The 14916-nt window shown below is 38.5% G+C and overlaps 1 protein-coding gene across 12 annotated transcripts in view; it reads left to right on the top strand.

Annotated features, from left to right (window-relative positions):
* The window catches only part of MAP2 (microtubule associated protein 2), a 222836-nt gene that overhangs the window by 111628 nt on the left and 96292 nt on the right, over window positions 1–14916 (top strand). For 11 of the 12 annotated variants that reach the window (XM_045575759.1, XM_045575762.1, XM_045575761.1 and 8 more), the window contains one exon: window positions 3695–3762. The gene's annotated coding sequence lies outside the window, so the exon portion shown is untranslated. Of the gene's footprint in view, window positions 1–3257; window positions 3419–3694; window positions 3763–14916 lie in introns of those variants that run through there. The other variant, XM_045575757.1, reaches the window with a different exon arrangement.

The raw sequence follows: 14916 nt of genomic DNA, 5'->3' as shown, positions 1-14916 counted from the left end.
TCATGTCTCAAGAAATGACACGCTCTTGAGAATCTTTTTTGGCTGCTCAGAAGTGAGCAACAGCCTTAGCAGGTTTGGCTCAGTGGATAGAACATCCACTTGTGGACCAAAGGGTCCTGGGTTTGATTCCAATCAGTGGCATCTACCTCAGTTGCAGGCTTCTCTCTGGCCCAGGCCCTGATTGGGGTGTGTACAGAAGGCAACCAATTGATGTATTTCTCTCACATTGATATTTCTCTCTGTCTTTCCTTCTCTCTTCCAATCTCTCTAAAAATCAATGGAAAAATATCATTGGGTGAGGATTAAAAAAAAAGAGATGTGAGCAACAAATGACAGTGTATTAGAACAAGCCTTTGCTTTGAAAAATAACCTTAGTGTCCGAAATCACTGAAGAAAAATAGACATTTAATAAAATGATATATTAGTATTTAAAGGAACACTTTTTGTAGGGTGAGAATATCCTAACCAGCATAGAGGATTCACTGAAATCTGAAATCTTTTGTAATTATTACCTAGGGTAATTATATACTTTTACTGTGATTTATTTATTTTATAGCTGAGACAGAGAATAGTAGTGGTGGTAGCAACATCACAAAGGCAATATGGCCCGGCCTGTAGATGAGTTCACCTAAAAGCAATGAGTCATAAGAACTGAATATTGACAGGAACACTTTAGAAAGTAAATAAAAACATCAAGATGAAAATTCTAGTCACAATTTTTATTCAGTAGTTCAGGAAGATTTTAATAAGTATTACATCCCTTTAGTGGTTATTTTGACTTATAATATTATTATTATTTTGATTTTACTTGGACTTCCAATTTCCTGGCTTCACTATTTTGGGTAATCCCAAGGAGGTTCACATTGTTTATAACTAGCAGGAACCTTGGGAGGCCAACTCAATTCAAGTGTTGAATTTCCCTTTTAAAAATTGTATTAAATGTATTGGGGTAAGATAGGTTAACAAAATTATATAGGTTTCAATTTTACAGTTCTATAATGCATCTTCTGTATACTGCATTGTGTGTGTACCACCCAAAGTCAATTATCTTCTGTCACCATATATTTGACTCCCTCTATCCTCTTCTATCTCCCCACCCCCTTTTCTCCCAGGATAACCACCATGCTGTTGTCTGTGCCTGTGAGTTTTTGTTTGTTTGTTGCTCTCAGCTTTATATTCTGCATGTGAATGATATCATATGGTTCTTGACTTTCTATCTGACTTACTTTGCTTAGCATGATATTCTCAAGATTCAACCTTGTTGTCGCAAACGGGCCAGTATTTTATTTTTTCTGATGCAATTGCTCAATTTCATGCTTGCAGGGAGAATGATGCCAGGAATGATAGAATTCCTACAATGTGATCATTAAGTTTGAGTTCAACAAGATAGGTTCACAGAAGGGCAATCGTGCTTGATTCATCTGATTGTCGGACCGGAAATGAAAGGACAGTGGTGACATAATCATCTCGCATTCTTCAGACCTCATTACAGCACAGATATTAAGCAAAACTAGTTCTGCTTTAGCTAATAAAAGAGGCATTACAAAATCAAACACAAAAGATGTTTCTAGAATCTGTTTTGCTTACAAACAGAAATGGAGATAGCATGGAAAGAAAGTCACTCAAAAAGAAAAGCAGGGGGCCTGAGTCAGGAAATTGGGATGGTGTCTCTGTTGGATCTCTTCTCAGCTCTGTGACCTTGGTCAGACCCTCTGGGCCTCAGCTTTCTCACCTATGAAACAAAGGGTGTGGAATAAATAGGCTGAGGGGTGTTCATGATTTCAGGATAGACAGAGGCATGGAGTAGCAGGATCTATCTCATACAGAAGAAACATAATTTGTATAATTATGGAAGCAAAATTAGCTAGTGATAAAAAAAAATGCAGAAGAAATATGGCTAATGGGGAATGCAAATTGATCGTAATGCATTCAAAATGTAGTATAAATCTGAGACAATTCTTTCCACAAGGAAAAGAATGAGGCATATCAAAGGTCTCTAAATTTCCTCCTCTATAATCTTTTTCTCTTTTCTCTATCATCACCTTATTTTTCTCTATACTCTCTGTTTCCAGTAACCATGGTGATGCACCCTCCCAACAACCTTTTCCACAGCCGGCCTTTTGGTACACATTGAATTTGCTTTATTCACTGACGCAGGGAGCTAGCAATGCTGCAGAAATTAATTAATTTATTAACATTTTTTCATTCCTTTTGTCCAGGAAGTAAACGTGGATAATTATTCCACACACTTAACCACCCTACATAAGGGGCACTGTAAAATAGGGATATTCAACTGTTAATTTCACTTGCTAACATGAAAGGGACACTGATTATGGCAGATTCAATTCCCTGCCGTGGCCTAGGGGACTGTAAATCCCAGGATTCAAGCTGGTTGCCAGCGCCTTTTGCTTTTGTGTATAAATGGAATAAAATGGATTGCGCACAGAAATCACGGGTCAACCTTGGTTTCCCAATCCTCTTGTGGGTTTTTTATTTCTGCATTCTCCCTTGTAAGGAAGACATTTCCAAGTGCATAATTACCCCAGTAACAAGGGGACTGATTTTTCCATAGAAAAATATACATAAGGGTATGCATTTTTCTAATGAGCATGGTTATTTATTTTGGAATATAAATAAGCAGTATGCTATCCTCAGTTTTAAAATATTTTCATTACCTGCCAATGACAAAACATCAAAGAATCTCTGTTGTCATTGATGCAGATGATAAAAATCCCCATAAACTGTCATGGAGTCAAATCCAGTGTGTGGAGCCTAATTTATTTGTAATCCTGTATGCCTGAAAACTGCCTGCTTAAGCTGTGTGAGTGTGTGAGAGACAGTGTGTGTGTGTGTGCGTGAGTGTGTGTGTGTGTGTGTGTGTGTGGCAATCACACAAAGGAGACCAGATGATGACATTCATAGGCTTATAGACTCGACTCCGGGGGACACACTTGGATGGAGGCAATTAAAATGCCTGTCAGGCTTTTGGTACCAGCAGCCCCCATGGCAAACCACTGAATCCCAAGCCAGGGCTGCACCTTATTGTCAGTGAATGATGGCGGAGCTGGGTGGCTTGTCATCGTTCTCGAAAATTCCAAGGCTAGTGAGCATTCTCTCTTTCTCTCCTGCTCGCCTTATTTTCCTTTTCGCCACTGCAGGAATGCTTTCTAATTTGCAGCTCCCCTTTCCCTGACACACACACACACACACACACACACACACACGCACACGCACATACACACGCACGCGCACACGCACACGCACACGCACACGCACACAGGCAGGAGCTGGTGGCTTGCAGACTGCAGTGTGTCTGGAGCCAGAGAGCAGAGCCAGCGTGTGGAGATGATGTTGAGGGAGGAGGACTCCGCAGCCATCCTCAGAGGCTAGACCGAGTGGTATCACGCCACACACGCTGGTAATGGTCTGGGGTGTTTATATTTTTAATTCTGTTTTATTTCTCATCTGTTTTCCAAAGAATCTGCTTTATGGGATGTCAGAGTAAGATGCTTTAAAATTCATTACCGAGCTCTCTAAAAATCCAAGTGCTGCATTGTTTGTGCTACAGATCTCAAGGCAGACTTATTGTCTGGGTGTAAAGAATGCACTTGCTTACTGGTGAGTTAAAATTTTCCATGTTTAGGTAACAAGTCTATATATGTGGTTTTTTTCCCCTTTTGCTTTGTTTCGGTAGATTCTTCAGTTTGCTGTCTGTCACCGAGGAAGCGTTGATTGGGAATCACTCATTCAGAAAATTAAAAGGTACCGCATGTCTCGTTTATATGTTTAAATGAGGGAAAATCAAGGAGGAATTGGAATGTTTTTCTTTGCAGTAATCTCTCTGTGCCTGGTCTTTGATCCTGACATGGGTCATTGTCTAGAGCATGTCTGATTTTTTAGGGAGAATGCCATTTTCCAAGGCTGTTTTATCATTAGATAGCTACAGAATTGTGTCTTTTGCCTGTGTTGCAAGTTATAACAGATATTAGTATGTCTGACTTATTGTTGGATTTTTATCACGATAATGGATAAAAATATGCAAAATTCCCTATCTTACTGAAAGTGCAATAATTTGAATTTAAGAGAAATAGACTGATTTTATTTGAGGAAGTCTTGTTAAGAAGTGATTTTTTTTTAAGTGGCTAAATGAAATGGCTGTTCTTTCCCAAGTAGAATGGGTGCTAGAGAGGAAAGCCCAGGAATGACTCAGTATTGTTGGGTTTTGTGAATAAAAGATTGTCATTTAGTCACGGATATATTAAACACCGAGGTTGTTAGGTATTAAAAGAACTGATTTTACATGCACTATATTTTGCATTGACAGCATGAGACAGTAATCCTTCATCTTGCCATGAAAGCAGTTGAATCCATTGATTGATCTCGGGCCTTATGCCTTACAGAAAAAATATTAATTTTCAAATTCAGCATCAGGATACATACAGATTTGAGATGACAAATATGGGTATTATCTTTTTTTTTTTTTTCATTCCTTAAGGTGATCTTTGCCTTTCACATATACTCATGTCAATAAAATCTTTATTTGCAATTTGGCTTTAAAAAAATGGAAGACATTTTCTACCTTGATGAGAGGATAATCAATAATGTCATTAAAGCCTTTCCTTGGCATTCATATAGTATTTTCCCTCAGACTATGGCACAAAATATTTTACGCAGTAAGGTTGGCTTTTTTGTTTGTTTGTTTTTTTGCTATACTTAAAAAATGGCTAACGTTCAACTACAGATCCTGAAATACTAGGAGTATGTGAATGTTTACCTGTGAGCATGAATATTTGTAGCAGTTTAAGGACAAGAGACCAATGCATTGTCCTCCTTTAATTTTCTCTGCAATGTGTAATTATGAGAACCTTAATTTATTCATCCATAAGCAGGAAAAGCCTTGCTTCTGAGGGTGGTTATTGTGGGAGAGGGGGAAGGGGCAGATGTCTCTGTCACCACCCTTCCAGAGAGTAGGCAGCATCATAAAATATTTTTGCACAAGAGAATGAATTCGTTAAGATAAATCACTGTGCTCTAAAAAAGGGAAATTGCAGTATTTCAGATATTGAATAAAATTTAATAGACTAGTCTGTTAGGTTCATCTCATGTATTCAGAGATAGATAAAATATATTGCACTTTTTCCTCAGAAATTACTCAGGAATCATATACTAAATCCCCCAACAGGACATGCTATTCCTGTAAAATCCTTGGGATCATACTCTCTTGTTAGGTTTCACTCACAGTAAGTGAAAACATTTTATATTTGGTGAAAAAAACAACCCTCTATTTGGTATTTTCCCATCTAACTAAATCCATACAGTATATATTTCATGTGAGAATCTGTTTCCTAATTTTCAGACTCATTTAGGAAGTCATTATATTAATTTTGAACTCTGGGGTATTTACATAAATTGGAAAAAGATGAAATTACTATCTATCCACCAAGAAGAGGTCTTTACTCTGTTGTCAAGAAGACCTGGAACTAGAGAAGTGGCATATTTATTACCTTACCAAGAGCATCTTGGTCCCTAAATTTTCTATTACTATTTAAAAATTCATCTAGGTGTTGATATATATTGTGTAATAAACCAGAATTTATTCAAATAGTCTCTTACATTGTCAAATCACAGTAGAATTTGACTGCTGGACTCTAAAGGAGTTGGGGATCTGTATCATGGTTTTTCTAACCAACATCTGGGCATTACTTTTACCATTAAATTCCTTTCCTGATTTTTCACTGTACCTTCAGCTCATAGCATAATGCCTTGACCACAGTAGTTAAATAACTACTGATTTAATTATTTGATGGATAAATAAATTTGCTGGGAAAATTTGCATTTTTCCTCATTACTTTTCTGTTCTTGTTTTTCATATGGTTCTGCACTGTAATCTTTTTTTCCCCCAGTTACCTAAAATATTCATAATAAGCCCCTAATTTATGGTAATTAATTGGCTAATACCAGGTTAAAAAAAAAAATCTGAAAATGTCTCCTGGCTCCATGGAAAAGGATTTTTCTGGTTTTAAGTTAAGATGGAAGAATTTTTTAAATGTCCCTTTCACTTTCATCAGCTAGGGGGAAAGATGCCAAGCTGCAGCATGAGCTTTGCTTTATGGACACTTCCTAAATATTCCCAGGCTTGACATTGTTTATTGCTCTTCATGACTTCAGCCAAGATTTTGCTGCAGCACCGGGTGGAGGCCCTCCCCTCTCCCTCTTTGTAAATGCAAAGCTAGAAATGATGTCATAGTCTTCCTGATCGCCTTCTTGCTCATTATGGACTAGTTCAGTATGACATCACTTTATACATATCTATTTAAGGAATCTATAAAGAAACTTCTAGAATCATAATAGCTAGAGAAATTGTTCTTGTTGTCCTTTATCTCTATTAATAAAACTATAGTTTTTTGTTGACTATGTGTCAGATAATATTCTAAGCCCTTAACACATGTTGTCTTGTTTTAACTCTCAATTACAATCCTGGGAAGTGGGTATGGTCTCCATATTGCAAATGAATGAAATGAGACTTCAGTCGGATGATCAACACAAGTCTGGCCCAGAGTCCTTCATATTAACCACAACATATTACTTTTTTTTCATATACATAAAGTAGAAGTAAATAAATCTTAAAATACATTATAATATTCAAGCTCTGATATATTGTATATTGTATATTTTAATATATATTTCTATTTGACCTAAGGAACTTTATTCTTTAAGGAGCGATAGCAGGAAGTTTTAAAATAAATGCATTAATAAAGCATTTCCTATGTCATTACAATGAAGTTGCATTACTGAATTACATAATCTATGTGAAAATAAAACTAGCCAGAGAATTCTTTTGCTAAATAACATGCAGAGTTGTTTGCTTTTTGAAATTTAACTAATGACAGAAGTTTCAAATGGCCAAAATAAAAACAAAATAAAAAAAGCAGGGAACAGTATCATGAACATTTAAAATAACACATTCATCCTTAAGTAAAACTTACTAACCAAGGGCACTCACAATTACACAAATATACGTTAAGATGTTCTACTTGGAAAGGAGTGTATACAACAAAACACCTCTGGAGCTCAGTGGAACCAGCAGAATAAGTCAAGGAAGCAGCACCAATGCTCGTTGGTACTGTAAGAGCCACTTGAATCACTTCTTAAGGGACTTCACTGCATGGCAGGTTTGCTAACAATTGAGAAGGGACTCAACAGGAAACACATCATGGAGGCTGAGTCTGTTGAGATGGAACAAGGGTGAATAGAAGTATTCAGGGAGAGAGAATGCATGGAGGAGCTCCAGGAAGAACAAATACTAGCAAAGGAACCAAAGGAAGTGAGCATACTTGGCAGACATCGACTAATTTCATCTGTATTCTAGAGTGCAGGCAGCAGGGGAATCTTAGTAGATAAAGATGGAAAGGTACAGCAATACAATTAGATTGTACCATATGAAATGGATAATATTCTACCCTTTTGAACTACAAAATAAAATAAAAATTTAATATATATTTGTTATTGATTTCAGAGAGGAAGGGAGAGGGAGAAAGATAGAAACATCAGTGATGAGAGAGAATCATTGATTGGCTGCCACCTCCAGGCCTCCTACCAGGATCGAGTTTGTAGCCTGGGCATGGGCCCTTGACTGCAATTGAACCCAGGACCATTCAGTCCTCAGGCTGATGCTCTATCTGGTGAGCCAAACCAGCTAGGATGCAAAATAAAAATGTAATTCAGTTCAATCTAATACGTTGGAAAGGGATTTTAAATGCGAAGTTGAGGAGGTTTTTTAAATCTGTATTCAATGGAAAGCTATTGAATGTATATTGAATAAGAGACCATTATGATCTCAATTGCATTTTCTGATGACTTTTTCATTTAGCTGTGTGAGATAAATTAGAGTTGTGTGTGAGAGCATGTTGAAAGCTGTCATAGGATAATTTAGGAAAATTGAAGGCTCATAGGATAATTCAGGAAAAAATGAAGGCTCAAAGAGGGCATTGATGGTAAAAGAAGAGGCCATGGCGATGAGAGATGTTTTTCACTTAAATTTATATACAGAAAATAGCCAGTTATTGACTGGTAGGAGGAATGAATAAAAGAAGGACTCAGTGGTGACTCTAAGGTTTGAACTTGATAACTGGAAACACGAAAGGAGAGTGGAAGCTAAAAGCTACTTGAGGAAAGAAACCCTCCTTTATTTTTACTACATCCTGCTCTCCAGCAGACTGGCTAGTACACAGTAGACAGTACATGCTGACTGAATTAGTGGGGAAAATTCATGCTCTTTTCCTGGCCTCATGGAGCTTTCCTTCTAGAGGAGGGAATAGTCAGTAGGTAAACAAATTAAATTAAAAGATTACTCAGGCAGCTGTGCAGAGAATAGATGATAAAGGGGTAAGAATAGATGCTGGGAGATAAGCTTTGCAAACCTTACAGCAGAGAGGAATCAACTGAGATTAAATACAGATTCAGGATCAGTAGATGTGAGGATAGGCCTGAGATTCTTTTTTATTTTATTTTAATTTCTTTATTGATTATGATGTCACATAACCATCCTCATCCCCGAGATTTTTTTTTAACAAGCTCCCAGATGACATTGGTGTTGCCAGACTGTGGACCAGGCTTGATTAGAGTTTGGAAGGCAAATGTCCAGACAAGGAAAACTAGGAATGATTGGAGAAACCATTATGAGCAAGTTTCATTCTTTCTGCCCATGCTCATTGCTTCCTTTGCCATAGAAAGCATTCTGGTGGCTCAGGTTTGGGGGTGAGATTGCACAAAATTCTTTCTGTGCCCGTTTCTTCACTCTCCTTCTGCTGCCTGCCTCATTACTGCTATGTACTATGCTGAACATCCTCTCTGCCTGGATGTTCAGCATAGTATTGGCCTGCTAACTTCTCTGGCCCCCAAGCGCCTGACGCCTCCCATGTTCCTCTCTGTTTAGTAGCGAAGCTTCTGGGTTTCCACATCCCGTCTTCTGGCCACTCACACCTTACACAAGCTTTGGGAGACTCCACTTCAAGACATAGGGAACTTTTGAGGATAGTGTCCTATTTAAGAAATGCATTTTCTCCAGCAGAGTAATTTCTTTTTGGAGGACTGTTTTGGCTAATGGTAGTACCTTCATGCTTCTGAAGGAAGGATGATGCTTAGGATGTTCAGGGGGGCTGTGTTCACAAAAACCCTGACAGATTCTGTCTGGCGAGGGTGTTGTCTTTCTGCCTCCACTGCTTGTGTTCCTTTGTAGCTACAGGAACATGGGAGCATTTACTGGTTTGATTCCTCCCACACCACACTTTGTCGCTGTACAATATCTAAGAAAATAAAAAAATAATAATAAATATGGCTCACTCATCCATCAAGGAAAACAGCTTACATGCATATGAAACATCTGTGATGTCCTTATATGTACCAGTATTTATCCCTTGTTTAAAGGGCTGGTTCTATCTCTAGGTCTGGATTTCTGGACCTGGGCACTGTCGTTTTGTAATTTGGTGTTTCTTTAAACAGCCAAGTAGGCATGAGCAGTGTCATTAGAAACTTTAAATTAAAAATTCCAGTGAAATATCAAATTTATTTTCATATGAACAGAAGTCAACTTAAGTTGGTAACTACATTTCTTCAAGGAGAATATTTAGGAAACGTCCATAAGGAGAGCAATCATGTCATAGACATCTTAGTACTTCCTATGCTGTCTACATAGAAAATGCCCTTGATACATATGTCAAATTGAAGCTAAGACAATGAGTGGTGTGTGTGTGTGTGTGTGTGTGTGTGTGTAACTCTAGTCTTTCTGCAATGGACTGTGCTAGTCTTCTATGCATTGTCAAACTATTGTAGAACGGTTAAAATTTCCAGAATTTGGATACCACGTCTATGGGCTTTAGTCATTTGTTCAATCAGTAAGTCTTAGAGTAACACAAGATAATTTCTGGCAGAAATTCTCCCTCTCAGAAAAATTGTCTAAATCAATTCTCTTTTTGTGGATTTCATTTGGGTCTGCCTTGGATGGTTTGAATTAACCTGTCTTCAGATTCTCTCCTGGTGTTAATGACTCTGGATTATGACCATTTAAATAGCTGAAAGTATCTTGATCCACATCTGGCAGTTGTTAAAACAAAGCTACTCCAGTGAACACATTAGAACAAAAATATATGTCTTCACATTGTGTCAGAATTTAGGTAATGATGTTTCTTTCCAGGAAGATCTTGTTTTATTTCCGAGGTAAACAATGTTTATATTTAATTTCCTTTAAATTTTTTCCTTGCTTACTATAAGTCTTTCTTGTGGTGGTAAGATTTCATAGTTATGTAAACAGAGTGAGATACAACACAGAGGCATTAAAAAAAATTATCTTCAAACAATGCCTAAGAACAATTGGTTAGCATGATTTTGAGCATATTGCAGTGAATTTGTGATATTCTAGGATTAAAAAACACACACATAAATACACTGCCTATATTTTTAATAGTGGGGATTGAAAGCCCTAAAATTTCTGACCTTACAAGATCACATTTGTACTTAAGATCTAACAGTGAAAAAACAAATAGAAATTTCTGTTTATAACTCATGGTCCTATGGAACTCATATATCTCTGGTTAGACTGCTGGACTTTCCCTCTACAATTTGGTGGCTAGTCCAGTGCGTCAAAGGGAAATAATAAGTGTAAAATGTAGCTTAATGTGTGCATGCAGTTCAGTTCTGCATTGTATATTATACTCACAAACCCACTCTGATTGTGGACTTTGGATTATAAAGTTGTTGGGATAATGAAACCATTTAGACTTTGAGAAAAATAAAGAATTCTGTACCATTTTTTAAGTCATAGAATGCATTTTCTAGTTCATGATATTTCTTTTCTTTTTATTTATTTATTTATTTTTTATATTTCATTGCCTTTTTACAGAGAGGAAGAGAGAGGGATAGAGAGTTAGAAACATCGATGAGAGAGAAACATAGATCAGGTGCCTCTTGCACACCCCCTACTGGGGATGTGCCTGCAACCAGGGTACATGCCCTTGACCGGAATCGAACCCGGGACTCTTGCATCCGCAGGCCGACACTCTATTGACTGAGCCACACCGGATTTGGCTAGTTTATGATATTTCAAACCTCACAGCAATCCCTGGAACAGAATGGCAGCTCTTGTTGTTCATTACGTATGACAAAGCTGAAGTTAGAAGACTGCAAGTGACCTTCCGAAGTTACCCCACTAGAAAAGTGGTAAACCTGGGGTTCGTGTGCTTGTTCTAACCCAAAGCCTTTACTTTGAACTACCACACAGTCAAACAGATAAATGAATATATTGTCCTAAATCTGGACTATTTTAATAATGCACTTTATTGCTAAATTAAAGAAGCAATTCCAAGGTAGCCTTGATCTTCACTAAATGGATTGGCCTGCTCCTCCCTCCCCCCCTCCCCCCCCAAGACTCCTGTGTCTAGAGTCCTAGAATAGTGGACATAATGGCTCAAGATGAGAAGAAGCTAAGGCTAGATACATCACAGAACATGTAATCTTAACTGGCTTAAAAACATTGGATGGAGGGATAGATTAATAATTAGAATCCATTGCTTAGTTATAAGTTTCACACAATTTTAAGCAAGTGATAAGTAATTCAGCAAGAAACCAGGAAAGCAAAGAAAATTGTGCTAGCTGTAGAAAATCGGGTTTTTGGAGAAACATTTTTGAAAGCAGGTATTGTGATTTACCTGTAAGAACTTACTAAAAAAGAACTTCAAGCTGAAAGCTGTGAATCCCAGTGCCGAAACTGGTTTGGCTCAGTGGATAGAGCGGTGTTCTGCAGACTGAAAGGTCCCAGGTTCAACTCTCAAGGGCATGTACCTTGGTTGCGGGCACATCTCCAGTAGGGGTTGTGCAGGAGGCAGCTAATCAATGTTTCTCTCTCATCGATGTTTCTAGTTCTCTTTCCCTCTCCCTTCCTCTGTGTAAAAAATCAATAAAATATATTAAGAAAAGAAAAGAAAATAGCCACCTCAGAGGTCACTGAGTATGGTTTCAGTGCAGACACCCATAGGAATGGGTCCCCTGAGTTCATTCTCATGATGGCTCCTCTTCTTCAAATTCTCCCTTCCACCCCCCTCATCCAGGCTCTCATTACAGCATGCCAGGGGTGCAGGAATGCTGTTATCTGGTTTCCCGGCCCTGATCACCATCATCCCATTAATCTCCCAAAGTGCAACCTTCTTCTTTGTTACTTCCATTTTTCTCCCCTCAGTGATTCTCATTTACTCTCTTGAGCTGTGCTGGTCAATAAATATGGTAGCACCTAGCTCTATGCAACTATTTAAGTTTAAAATTTTTAAAATAAGAAATAATTAATATTTCATTTTTCAATTGTAACTAGCCACATTTTAAGTGCTCCATAGCCATATTCTTTTCATAGAACATTACATACTATGTTATAGTACGTTTCCATCATCACAATTTTTTATTTTTTTAATATGTTTTTTTATTGATTTTTAGAGAGAGAGGAAGGGAGAGGGAGAGAGAACTAGAAACATCAATGATTAGCTGACACACTGGGGATCAAGCCCACAACCTGGGCATGTGCCCTGACTGGGAATGGAACTGTGACCTCCTGGTTCATAGGTCGACGCTCAACCACTGAGCCATGCAAGTTAAGCTATAGTCACAGTGTTCTATTGGAGAGTGCCATTCTGGAGCATAACTAGCCTCCTCACCAAGCATTCAAGGATACACAGACTTCTTAGCCCTTGCTAATCTCTTGGCACATGCTCTCCACTCCACAGGCTTCTCTGCTGCTCTTCCTCGTCATCATTACTAACATTAAAATTAAAATAATAATAGCTCGCATTTATTTAATGCATATTATGTGCCAGGTACCTAAATTTCCTCACATGCTTGTTTAAAAAAGAAAGAAGGCCAAGTAGGAGGAGGATAAAACCCTGCAGAATAGTTTTTTATCCCCATTTCACAGACGAGGAGATGAGGTTGAGTGAATTTAAGTGTATTTCCCAAAGATAAATAGCTAATAATTGATGGTGCCCGAAGGAAAAGCTAGGTCTGTCTGGCCCCGGAACTATGCCCTATCCCAGTTATTCTTAACCAGGAGCAATTTGCTCCCTCTGCCAGGGGTCTTCTGGAAATGTCTGGAGACATTTTCATTGTGTTTCTGTTGTTCAGCTGCTGTTTTATTTTTAAATTTATTTTTTATTATGGGCTGTTGTTTTATTATAAATGAAAAACTAGGCTGAAGGTCATAGGTAGCTGTTGTAAGTTTCCTCTGCGATGTGCAGATCTGTGTGCCCCTCACTGTGACCACAGGTCTGGGCATTGGCAGAGTCTCAGGAAGCAGCCGTCCAGGTCCAGAGGAGCGTGGAGATGAAACCAAGTGAGCAGGTTGGGATGCTCACAATTCCACAGTGGCTTTAATTCCGCACCCACTGACCTAGACCAGACAAGGCTTCAAAAGTGATGACCAGCTTTCATTAATGACTAGTCCTGGTTTTCACCCTGTCAGCCGAAAATATAGTAGCAAGGGAAACAAAGGAGAGAGGGTTCCTGTTCTGAATATGTTCGGAATGAATTGCCCTGATATTGGTCCTCCACTCCCCTTGTACTCCACTTGAAGACTCTAAGTTTGGCGTTTCTCCAGGTTTCTTTGCTATTCAATGACGTACTCCCACCAGCAGTTTCCTTAATTTTTCCCCCACCTCTTTCTGTCTCAGCCCATCTGCATTCTGACTTCTAGAATAGTTTCAGTATTCTTGTTAGGTCATTTCTTTCTAACATTTAAAAAAAACCAATTTTTAATGATAATTTAGAGAAAGAATTATGTATAACTCTTCCATCAATGACCATATTTAGTTTTCTTCACTATATTTTCAAAAACATTAATATCAGTATATGTTTGCATTGCATTCTTTTGTACTAATTACCGTATTTTTCGGACCATAAGACGCACTTTTTTCCCCCCAGAAGTGGGGGGGGGAAAGTCCCTGCGTCTTATGGTCCAAATATAGCCTACATATATACTTTTAAAAAAAAGTTTTTTTACTTGCCTGGCTCTGTGTGGTCTCTGTGTGCTTGCCCGGCTCTAAAATGGTTCTAAATGCTGCTGTTTACTTTACAGGGTTGATTACATGTGTTTATGACTGTGATGTTGGGTTTTAATGCACATAAAATATTTTAGGACACTATTTGTTTCAGAATCTTTTTTTCTTCATTTCCCTTCTCTAAAAACTGGTGCGTCTTATGGTCCGAAAAATACGGTATATTGTTCTACCTCTACTATTTATTAGCTAGCTGGAAAAATTACTTCTTTGTCCTCTGCCCTCTTTTTATGTAAAATACAGGTAATAACCGACTTTGTGTTGAGATGGAACATATGAATGCATGTGGTAAGCTAAAAACATAGACTATAAATGTAAGCTATCATTACATATAAGATGAGAGTAACAAATAAATGTAAACCTGGGGATAAGCCGTAGTACTAGCATGTCTCACTGTTATTGGTGCAACTCCCACTCAGTCCTGGGAGTTGGGTCCTTCCAATATCTTGAGGAAAGAGAATTTTCTGGAGCAGGCACAGGAGGATGAGTGATTTTTCCTTGTGGGGAATTAGATCCCTGCATCTGTAAGTCCCATGTCCCTTAACCCAGTCCTGGAAGAGGTGCCGCTGGGGATCCAGTAGAACTGGAAGCAAAGCCAGTGCCCAGAGTGTCCATCCCATGTTGCAACGGGGTCGGGCTTAGCGTGTGGCTAGCTGCAGTCCATTAGTCCTGTGTGGGGTCCACACGGCGGTGAGCGATGTGGGCACATGCAGGAGAGCCCCCGGGGAACCGGGCATGAAGGGCACCATGCCAAGAGGCAAGAGCGTGAAGCAAGAGAGCAAACCCCTTTGTTTGAGAGTGAAGTACCTCAGCTCTTCCTGCACTCGCA

Source organism: Pipistrellus kuhlii, unplaced genomic scaffold (assembly GCF_014108245.1).
Source record: "Pipistrellus kuhlii isolate mPipKuh1 unplaced genomic scaffold, mPipKuh1.p scaffold_m20_p_7, whole genome shotgun sequence".
NCBI lineage: Eukaryota > Metazoa > Chordata > Mammalia > Chiroptera > Vespertilionidae > Pipistrellus > Pipistrellus kuhlii.
The sequence above is the reverse complement of the archived record's forward strand: the minus strand, read 5'-3'. Positions and strand labels throughout refer to the sequence as shown.